Genomic DNA, 11,821 nt, shown 5'->3' with positions numbered 1-11,821 from the left:
CAGATCATAGTGTCTTTGTGTCTGAGTTCAACAGGTAGCTGGGCCATGGTATGCAAAAGAACTTTGTTTAAATAGAGAACATATTTTGTGTTTGATTCTGGAGTGAATGGTTAGTCAGTGGAGGGTACAGAGAAGATTACTTGGTTTTTGGTTCTCTGAGGATGATCTGAGCAGCAGTATTTTTTTTCTCCAGATAGAAGAGAATTAAAGTAGTCAGGTCTAGAAAGTACTGAGGAACACACATGTGTTTTAGTGTCATCAGCTGAATGAAAATTGTGAATGGAGCTGATATGTCTTAGTGCCAGACATGTAGCCTTGCATGTGTACTCTTGAAAATGACATCAAGGTTTTGTGAATTTAATATTGGTGTTGATCATACTTATTGTTTGAAATAAAGGATGTGATTGAGAACGTCTTTTTTGGTAATCAGGATGGCTTCAGTTTTATTGTCATTCCTTTGCAGTTTGTTACATGTCGTCCGTGACTTAATATTGGAAATGTACCTCTCTACACCATGGATAGTTGCATCAACTTCAGTTGGGTGGCTTGATTTGTATATTTGGGTGTCATCAACATGTAATTGGTAAGACACCAGATGACTATCTCTGACTCTTGAGAGGGTGTGCATGTATAGAATGAAAGGAATGGGTCCGAGAACTGAACCAGGTGGAACACCAAAACACAGGTCAACTGGACTGGAATGTATTCCATTTTTGAAATTTGTGTCCTTTTGACCAAGTGTGATTTGACAGTGAAGTAATATATCATGGTCTATTGTGTCAGATGCTGCAGACAAGTCAAACAGGGTGAGGACTGTAATCTTTATATCCAAAGCTGAGAGGGCATTACATTACTGAAGGGCGGTTTCGGTACTGTGGCAAGAACGATATGTAATTTATGCATAATGTAAATCGTTAAATTCAGTTGAGATATTAGTTGGGACAGAACAACTTTTTCTGATATTTTTGGCATGGATGGGAAGTAGAAACAGGGCAGTAGTTTTTTTAAATTGATAGGGTCAAGCGTTGATTTCTTGAAGAGAAAGTTTACAATGGCAATTTTGAAAAATGATGGGAATTCTCCTGATAGAAGTATTAATAACATCGGTTAGTGAAGACAATATTGAACCTAAGAACTCAAACAGCTGTGATGTAGGAATGGGATCAAGTTAACTTAACTTTTGGAACTGTTCATCAGCATTGTACATACAAAATTAGTAGACACAGCCTCAAATGCCGTTAAAGGTTGCCTTTGAAATTCTGTATCACATTTGTGTGGTGATGACAAGTCAGTTTAAATTATGTTTGAATTGAAAGGAGGTGATGTGACTTGTTTGATCTTGGTCATGAACTTCTTTTGCTACGCTAAATCACACTCTTTGGTTAACGTACTTCTTTAATGATACCTCTGGTGTCCAAAATAAATGCAAACTCCCATGTTCATTTTCATAATTCATATAATAAGTTGTAATATGGGGTATGTGAAACCACTTGGAACTTAATGATCAGTATTTTTTTTACTTATGGTGTAAGTAACTTCAAATCAAAGCAGTTTTTTTATGACATTAAATTCCCTAATTAAATTAAATACATGTATAAGGTATATTGATAATATGTCACATTTCGTCTTTTTTCACATGGGTGTAAGTATTTAAATGTAAGCCATAATTTTATTGTATTTATATTAAGTTCCAGAATTAATTTAATATTGATGATATCTCAGATTTCTTGGTTCCCCATCCCGTTTCAACTGAGGCCAGTGTATTTTTTACAATTTAAAGAGTTTAAAACTTATACTGGGGGAGGGGATTATGTCCTATCTTTAATTTTTCTGGGGGAATATTGTCCTGCATTCATAAGAACCATAGTATTCCACAATTATATTAAGGACCATCAATTCAATGTTCTGTTGTTGTTGTTGTTGTTGTTGTGGGGTTTAACGCCATTTTTCAGCACGATAGGCTATACATGGCGGCCAGTATTAATGGTGGAGGAAGAACCCGGAAAACCCCGGAAAGAACCACCGACCCACGAGAAGCTACTGGCAATCAATGTTCTGTAGCCGGGGCCTGACACTTTTTAATTTAATTTCCATCTTGCAATAGCTGGAAAATTATCATACTCAGATTTATAGCAAAATAACATTTTATATCCATATTATTTGGAAAAAAATATAAATTATCTTGAGATAAATAAAAGAAAATCTTTCAACTCAAAAGAAAATAGCCCCCCCCCCCCCAAAAAAAGTTAAATGACCAATACCTTTTAGTAGATGAATTTGCTATGTGTATGTTCATTATTGTATTAGTTGTAATCTAAGCACTGTGGGATGATTAGGGTTGCACTATAGCTGATACTATGAAAAGCATTGTGTTGCCTATTGATAAAAACAGGAAAATAGGAAGTGCTGATACAGAATCCTACAATTTTCTAGAGACACTATTGATATAATATGCAGGGAAACTTTGAGTGGGATGCCAACGCCCTGTGAAGATCTTTATCAGAGAGGGCCAGTAAACATACAACACACTTACCCAACAAACAAAAAAACATTTAATGGACTTAAGAAATTATGTAAAATTCAGAAAGAAAACATGCACTTCTGAAAATCATAGGATGATTTGAAGTCCTACCAAGGAATACATGTACTTAGCACATTCACATACTCAAATAAATAATTAAAACATCAAATATTTTTTTGCTGTTTAATCTGAAATTTGTTTGGAAGTTGGACTTGGCCGGAATATTATCACAACATTCTATTTGGACATCATGTTCGGCATGTTGTCATGTGTGACACATGTCAAACTTGTGTTTAAAGGATCATAAATATAATTATATTTGTAATGTTCAGTATTAATTTGTAACAGATCATACAACTGTTTTTGTAAAAACAAATGGATAATATTTTGTCACGAATTATGTTAATATTATTAAAGTCATAGCAAGATTCCTCTGTACATTCCTTACTGACAGAAACTACCAGTATACCGATACATTGAAAAAGTACTGTGGTACATACCACTGGAACAAAATACGAGGATAGAGCGGTATACCGGTAATACCGTGCATCTCTAAATTTTAGAGATTCTAATAAATGGCCTAGCCAATAACGCGTGGAATTTTTAAACTGTACTTTTCCTACTTGAATGTGCATCATTTTAACTCTGTTCCTGGTGAGTGTCTGAAATTCAGTACTTTGTTTTGAATAATATTGCAAAGGAATCTTCCTGTCATACCCTTTGAAATTGTGTACAGTGTAGAATATCAATATCAGTTTCCATAACAATGTTGTCCTATTCACTTCAAATGTCATCATTGGGGTATAAAATCAACTCTATAAAATTAGAGAGAGTACAAGCGAAACAAAATATCTTTTCAAGTCCCCAGGAATTAGGATACAATTCTTATTGTGATAAAATAAAGATTCTTAATGCAGATGTTGCAAATGTAATGAATCATAAAAAATATGACATGTGAATTCCAGTCTTTTGAGAACATTCACAGTTGAAAAAGATAAAATCCACCAAAATTAATGGGGAGAGTCTTCATGTTCTGGTAGTTGTTGTTGCTCTAGTGCCATTGTATATCACACTATAGGCTATACATGGCTGCCAGTATAACTCTTAGAAAAAGCTCGGGAAGAACCGACTGTTTTAGTTTTTATTCATCTGCAGAGTATATAAAAAGTTCCATTTCCCCATTGTGCCATCCGTGTTCAAAACAAAGTCAAGATGCGGACTAGCATTGAATCCTCCACCATCAGTTCAAGAATGCTCTTTGGTCCCGACTTCTGGAATAGATAAATCATTATTAGCCATTACCATGACTACAGATGCAGCTATCTGGAGAAGAAGAGTGTGCATTGAAATGCAAGGGTCCCTCAAGAAAGTATTGGTTGAAGGAACAACAATGCAAAGAAGAAGAGTTAATTTCTTTCCACATGTGTTGACCTTATTTGGTTGTTAACGTTTAATGACCCCTTTTATGACTACTCAGTTCCCTTAGAAACCATGATATTATTCATTCATTGCCAAAAAGTTTGTTATTTATGTTTGTGTATGACATTGCCTTCCATATAAAAATGAAAAACAAACCCTTAGCCAACTTGTGCGATATTATATAAGTACGTTTGTGAGCATTTGAAAACATTTCTACCATTGTGTGTGATTTCATTCATTATCTTTTCTACCCTATTTGTGTGTTTGTAGGTATAGTCTGTAGAGTCCTACCTTTTGCTTAGTTAGTAAGTGTAGGGGAGTTGAATAGTAAATGACTATATGTAAGTCACTTTAAAAGGGGATGTTGCAAGGTATGGTGTCGGTATTGGATAGTAGATTGCTGAGTGATAGTCACTCAGTGGAGTATAGGTGAGTAAATGTAGGTTGTTGGATAGTAGAAAACTAGGTTTTAGATTGTACACAACTAGATTTTGGTCAATCTAAACTGTGTGTGAGATAGTAAATGTGGTTTTAGAATTTCATTCCCACTTATGCCCCACACATTTTTCAACATAAAAGCATAGTGTTAAATTCCATTTATGCCACATAAAGTCTCGTCCATTTTAAATTGCCCTTGTCCCAGTAACACATGAATTCTACAAGTTAATGTTACTACTAAATGTTAATGTTAAATTCCCATAATGCCCTATATTGTCCCAATAGGCCGAAAGTTAATTTGCCATATGTCCTAAATTAGCCCACATTAGTACTCTTGTACAGGCGTGTATTAAACTAAATGCGGGAATGTGCAGGCCACATCTGATTCGCGACTTAATTTTATCCGGTTAAATTTGCGTCATTAGGGAACATTTAAACATTGCTAATCGGCTGTCGCCTTGGTTGTTGTTGTTGTGAGGTTTAACGCCATTTTTCAGCACACGATAGGCTATACATGACGGCCAGTATTAATGGTGGAGGAAGAACCCGGGAAAACCCCGGAAAGAACCACCGACCCACGAGAAGCTACTGGCAAGCTTTCTCACATACCCACATTGGCTGAATCCGAGACTCGAACCCGCGCAGACAGAGGTGAGATGGCAGTGATACGTAACGGAGAGCGCTTTAGACCACTCGGCCACTCGGGGCCCCGGCTGTCGCCTTGGAGGAAGTTGTACATATCTGTTAAATGTTGTTGTGTTGGATTTAATGCCATTTCTCAGGGCAAAATAGGCTATACATGGCGGACAGTATAAATGTGGTGGAGGAAGAACCATGGAAAACCCCGGTAAGAACCACCGACCCACGGGAAACGACTGGAAGCTTTCTCACATACCCACATTGGCCGAGCCCGAGACTCGAACCCACGCGAACATAGGTGAGATGGCATTGATCGATAAAAGCAAGCGATTTTGACCATTCGGACACACGAGGCCCCTCTGTTAAATTGTACGGTTGGTATAGAATGCTAAAGGGGCTGCGAAAAGGAATCATTTTTGTGTTGCAAAAAGATTGTGGTGGAGGGTGCAAAGGACTTGTGTGCAAAAAGGATTTTTCCATGTACAAAAATGACGCTTAATGTTGATTCGAATGATTTAAAAAGACATGTTTTTACAATATACGATGTAGAATAATACTTTCATAATGAAATGACCTAGTGGTTAGAGCGTCCGCCTCGAATGCAGGAGGTCATGGGTTCGATCCTAGGCCGAATCATACCAAAGACTTACAAAAATGGTACTAACAGCTGCCTCGCTTGGTGTTCAGCATTAAGAGGTTAGTGTAAGGACTGGTCGGCCTGGTATCAGGATAATTTGAATGGGTGGGACATCATGCTACATGTCTGCGGCATGATGCCCCAGTGCTAGACATCACTGCCACAGCGCATACTTCGTAGCGATATGACTGACAAATTGTTAAAGCTACGTTTAAAATCCAAATCACATTACATCACATCATAATTAAATGTAGTTTTTTCTCTCTATTATTTATCGAGTTTGTTATGAGACTAAATACGAGATTGATAATGGTTTTATTTGTCTATATAGATTTAAATTCGTTTATAGAAGTATGACATTCTTCATAAAAGAATTCCCCGTGTATAAAAAGGGTCATTTATGTTAATTCATAACGGGTTGCTGCACAAAAGACTTCAGGTATACAAAAGAGACCGTTTATAATAATACTAAAAGGACTTTTTGTCGGATAAGGACTTCTCGTATACAAAGAAAATTTCTCCATGTACAAAAAAGGTCCTTAAAAACTTTTTATTTAATAATGAGCTAGAGTAGACAAATCAATTCATTAAAAAATTGAATTCCCTTTGTACAAAAAGGACCATTTATGTTAATACCTATGGCAATATTTGTTACAAAAAGGATTTCCCCTTGCACAAAAAGGACCCGAATAAGGTTTGAAACTATATATATATATATATATATATATATATATATATATATATATATATATATATATATATATATATATATATATATATATATATATATATATATATATATATTGATGAACTAATTATTTGGTTTCTATAGATACGTAAATGGATATCGATATATTTTTTTATTAAGAAACACTTGCTTTTTTCTATAATAATTAACATTAAATATATTCGACTTTGGAAATGACAAGATATTTGGAATGTATAAATACTGCTGTCTTTATTCATTTTTTAAAATTACAGTTTGGGCTTATTTTGCTGATATTATATGTCTGAATTAGTAAAACCTAAGTTAATTCACCGCGAGATACTTTTCGGCAAAAACTGCATCTTTATGGATGATACTTTAAGTTGTCACATATATAACCAAACAGGTGAAAGATAAGACGGCTTATCGCACTTTTATTGAGCTTCTGCTTATTTGAATCATGGTGCTGATTGCTTTTTGTGGGATACCATTATCAGTAAAAATGGATTTTTAGCACTTTATTTATCATCTGTTTATTATAAACACATAGAGGAGTACTTCTTTTGAGATTCAGTTACTTATTAGCATCAATTCTTAATTAGATGGGGTTTTTTAAAAATAAAATAAAACAATTAACTTGAAAGATGTTTGCCGAAAATATCAAGATAAACTGCGTATTTGATCAGATTTGCTGGAGCTTATTTTAACGGTTTTTACGATGACCGTTATATTCGTTCATTGTCAAGATGACGAAATACACTGGAAGGCTTTTATTGATTAATAACGAGACGAGAGGTCCTGTTTGCGTGCTCCATATGCGCTGAACAACAGTTTTGGTTAAAATCAGTGTGTCCACATTTTTTTTTTTAAATTTGTATAAAGCTTTATAAACATTGTGATTTTAGCCATCTGCTATAAATCTTTATTTTAAAAAAAAAACGTTCGAGAAATGCTTTATAACCAAATTAAAAGTCCTTTTCTCAAAAGGAGTATTTTTCGTATTTTATATCTACCCTAAATTGTATGTTATATTACTACATGACTGTATAATTTCCTTTCGATTCTTATTCAGTTTCTTTCGAGTGTATCATTTTATTTTCGAGTTTGATGCAATAAGTGCAATAAGATCTATTTTCGGATCATGACAAAGGTATGTAAATCTATAATGACTCGTTCTATTATTAGATATCGCAGATAGTATGTTCTAAATTTAGAATCAACAGTTTGACTGGTATGTTATCCGAAAGGTTTCCAGCAATTAAGTTTGGATGAGCTAATGAGGGAGAACAAAATGCACAAATGAACGAAAGAAGACTGTTGTAAGCTGACTTTGTTGTTGCCTGATTGATTTTAACTTTATAATAGTTGAATATAGCTAAATATTGCATGACACAAACACTAAACGAGAGCTGCAGATTGTTTTTGTTGCAAGGTTATGCTTTCGATACGCGTTTCTTTCCACATTAAATATTACTTGCAATGGAACAACGAATGTAACGGGGTTTTCATTATTATGTGAAACTTGACCCACCTGATGTATGAATTATGACATGCCTGCAAAATCCAAAGGCAGTATATTTGTACGTCAAACGAGCATTTCGGTGATACTTTAAATAGCTATTCGAATAATGTATATGTAGATATCGTCTCACTCCTTCATGCAAAAGTACTGCTTATTTAAAACGAATAAGTCTTTACTAGTATATGTATGTATGTATGTATGTATGTATGTTAACCTATAAAATATTGATAAATTCAACGGAACTCTGAATTTTATTGTATGAACTCGTTGATCAAAAATAAAATCGGGACAGGTAACATTGGTTATGTTGCGAAAGCATGCTGATTCTCGCGATTTCCCTTGCACCTCTCCATTCTTATGATAAACGTTTCCTATCAGTGCAATCTAAGTTACATATCTCTCTCTCTCTCTCTCTCTCTCTCTCTCTCTCTCTCTCTCTCTCTCGTTTCGTGTTTGTTATCATCGTAAAATAATATCGATACCTTTCCCCCGTCCCCCCACCCCCAGGACATACGTGCACATTCGAAGGTAAAAGTCCTTCAGCCTGTATACATTCAATATACACCAACTTCCCATCTTCACACGGCAGTCACCTATCCGTTTTCAGTAAAGGGGGAGTGGAAGCGAGGTCAGCTTCACGTTTTATTTTTAAGTTTTATGTTTCGCCAAAACAGAGTTCTTTCTAGACACACAAATTATGTTCTTTACTTCTCACTTTCCCTGCTAGCTCCACAAAAATGCTTGCTTTGACGTCATTACTACCGTTATGACCCTGGTTTGTTCGGCCATGTAGAGTATGACCCCAGTATCAATTTACAATCAAGTTACGAGAGAGAGAGAGAGAGAGAGAGAGAGCAAACAAGTAACGTTAGGGTTTTTTCGTACCCCGCAAATCGTGTTCAGGTCAAAAAAAGTTAACAATAATGAAATCTTACTGTACACTTTAGGACAGAGGTGCAAAATTACTAAGCAGACATGAAAATAACCAAATTCCATTGCCCTAACGGAAATAGCATTATGCAGAAAATGGTTGGTTGTTGATTTTTTATTATCTCTTTTGTTATTAGAGACAGTAAAATAACGATATGATGAATGGAAGATTTATTGGTGAAATTACATTATGTTCGACCTGACGCACCATCGTGAGGGAAAAATGGATCGGGCGTTCTCTTAATTGATATACTTTTTTCAAGTTTTTTAACTCATTTTAGTGAGACTTTTTGAAAAACTATCAGAAATCTGTTAACTTTGGAGAGTCCATTTGACACTGGTTCGTGTCATTTTGTAACAGATCAAGAAAATGTAGTTGTGTCAATAATAAGGGACATATATCTCCATTTTTAACAGAGAGAAAGAGGGGGTGCCAACAGGAAGACCCTATTGCACCCCGCTTATTTATAATAGGAAATTAACTGTATGCACTGAACCCCAAAATAATATAATTACTAGATGCATTTTTTTTAAAATTATATATATATATATATATATATATATATATATATATATATATATATATATATATATATATATATATATATATCTTAAGTACGGGCATTATGATGCTAATGTTTTTCTAATATTAGATTGTTCTTCGTTGTCCTTCTAGACAACCCTGCAGCTGTTTAGAGACCTTGCCTTGGCATCAGGCATGTACTGCACTGTCTAAATCAAAGAGCTATTGTGAACGGAAATAGAAACTAATTTTAAATGAAAAATGTTTCCCCAGAAATTTATAGCAAATGGTCATCGTTAAAATTTTGATTACTTGGAGAAAACCTGTCCTTGAATTTCAAGGATATGGTCGACCGTAATTATCAAAATAAGTTTAAGAAAGTAAGAAACTGGTTGGCTGGTGGAGAATAATAAAAATTATCCTTTATAAGTTACTTTGATAAAAAAAAAATTCATTTTGCCAGATTTCATTCATCGTCTTTCAGCATGCTAATCTTCCACCCCATATATAATATGAACTGAGTTAATAATTTGTCTAGCTTATCTGAGGCTGCAAAACTGAGAGGGTTACTTGAAGCATTCTCATAGTGTTATGTATATTTGATTTAATTTCCTTGTTTGTAAGCCTTAAAATCTTTTTATTTTTAATTTCATTATACGTCAATACAATGTAGTTTTGTATACTAGGAGCTCGATATTTTTGGTCAGAAAATAGTTTGACCATGACTCTTCAGTTGTAAACACCTAAAGCTGACCTAGTTCCCGACCTTGATTTCAGAAATCACTGAGACAAGTAAACAACTTTTTATTTTTCTCTTATTCTTAGAGTAAAATGATTGGTTTTTGTCAAAATCATACTGGGACTACGTGCTTTTTGACGTAAATACTTTTCGAAAATTAGGGAGAGTTGACCCACATCCGGGAATCTGTTTTGCGTTTCAAGTTACTGTATAATCTTTGTTTATAGAGATATTTCTCAGTTGGGGCTTTTTCTTTACACTGGAAAGTGTGTGTTTGTGACCAGTTTGGGAATTACATTTTAATTCTTATTCGAATTATTTGGATTCTAAAAGATTAATTCTTTTTCCTGGAAGTAGTTGAGTGCTCATACAAAATTATTGGACAAAGGCATTTATTTAAAATTTATTTGGAATTCAAACACCGGAATATTATTTTATGTGGTTCACAAAGGACTGTAAACATTTGCACTGGCACCCTACCATCGACACCACTGGACGAACTTCAAGTCTTCACCGGTGAGCTGCCATTAGAAATAAGAAGACAGGAAATGCTCCTCCGATACTCCAATCGATTAACAAATCACCCCGACTCGCATGCTACAAAAGTAACCATTGGCAAATGCAACAAACCGTTTAGCCGCAAACTAGTTCCTAACCCATCCGGTGGCAAACAAATCCTAGAAGTCAGGGAAAAGCTGCCAATACTTGATCTACAAGAAGAGTACACTCACTCCCCTGACCCCGCCCCTTGGATATACCCTATCCCTATGATCAACACTAGAGTCACCAATTATAGAAACAAACTGGAACAAGAATCTAAACTCAAAACCATCGTAGCAATGGAAATACAAGACACATACTCTGGTACAACTAGACTAAATTTGACTAAGTACGGGCTGGCGTTCTTGGGAGTGCACGACATCCACTGCAGGCTTAACGAGTTCCCTGCCCTCTTGCCTCTCTCGGACATCGTATAACGGCGGAGATGTGGAACAATTTCCACCCGCCTAAAGCTAGGTGTCCCTATGTGACGTAATCGTTGCGACCAATCGCAACGGGCGTTACATGCTGCTTGGGTCGACACCTAGTACAGAAAATACGGACTGAAGTCAACTTATTGTTAACATGAGTGTGTGTTGGGCCCATTCCCACTCTTGAAAACCCTACATTCAGGTTGTTAGAGACATATAGCCATACGACCTGACGGCTAAATTAGCAGTGCTCCTTGAGCACATAAACGCCTGTGGGATGTAGCAGTAATTCCTTCCCCCAGGAACATTTAGCATCCCGCTGTGCGGAAATAAACCCGTCGCACATGCTCTTCTGGGTGCACGCGACGTAAATCCAATCAATCAATCAGTCAAATCCATATACTGACTACAGTATACAGTCATCGCCTTCCATTTTGCATTCTTCGTCGAGACTCGAACTTAAATTCATTAGAGCATTTCATTATTAGGACTTTTAAAATTTAATTTGTGGATTATTTTTTAAATTGATTCTTAAAACCGAGAGTTCTTATTTTTTCATTTTTACAGAGTTTTTCCAGGGAAATACATTATTTGATAAATTTTTCAACGCTTATTGTTTTCACGCTTTCTTTTGTTACTGTTTTTACGAGCCTAAACACGTAACATAGGAATATCGTCTTGTAAGGAATGGGAATTAGATATGACTGACTTGACCTTATGGTAAATGACACATATTGGTTCATGAATAAATATTTGAATGATTTGGAGTTAAACAG

The sequence above is a fragment of the Sinohyriopsis cumingii genome, unplaced genomic scaffold (genome assembly GCF_028554795.1).
Source record: "Sinohyriopsis cumingii isolate HCF-2022 unplaced genomic scaffold, ASM2855479v2 utg001851l, whole genome shotgun sequence".
Classification (NCBI taxonomy): Eukaryota; Metazoa; Mollusca; class Bivalvia; order Unionida; family Unionidae; genus Sinohyriopsis; species Sinohyriopsis cumingii.
Note: the sequence above shows the minus strand (reverse complement) of the source record.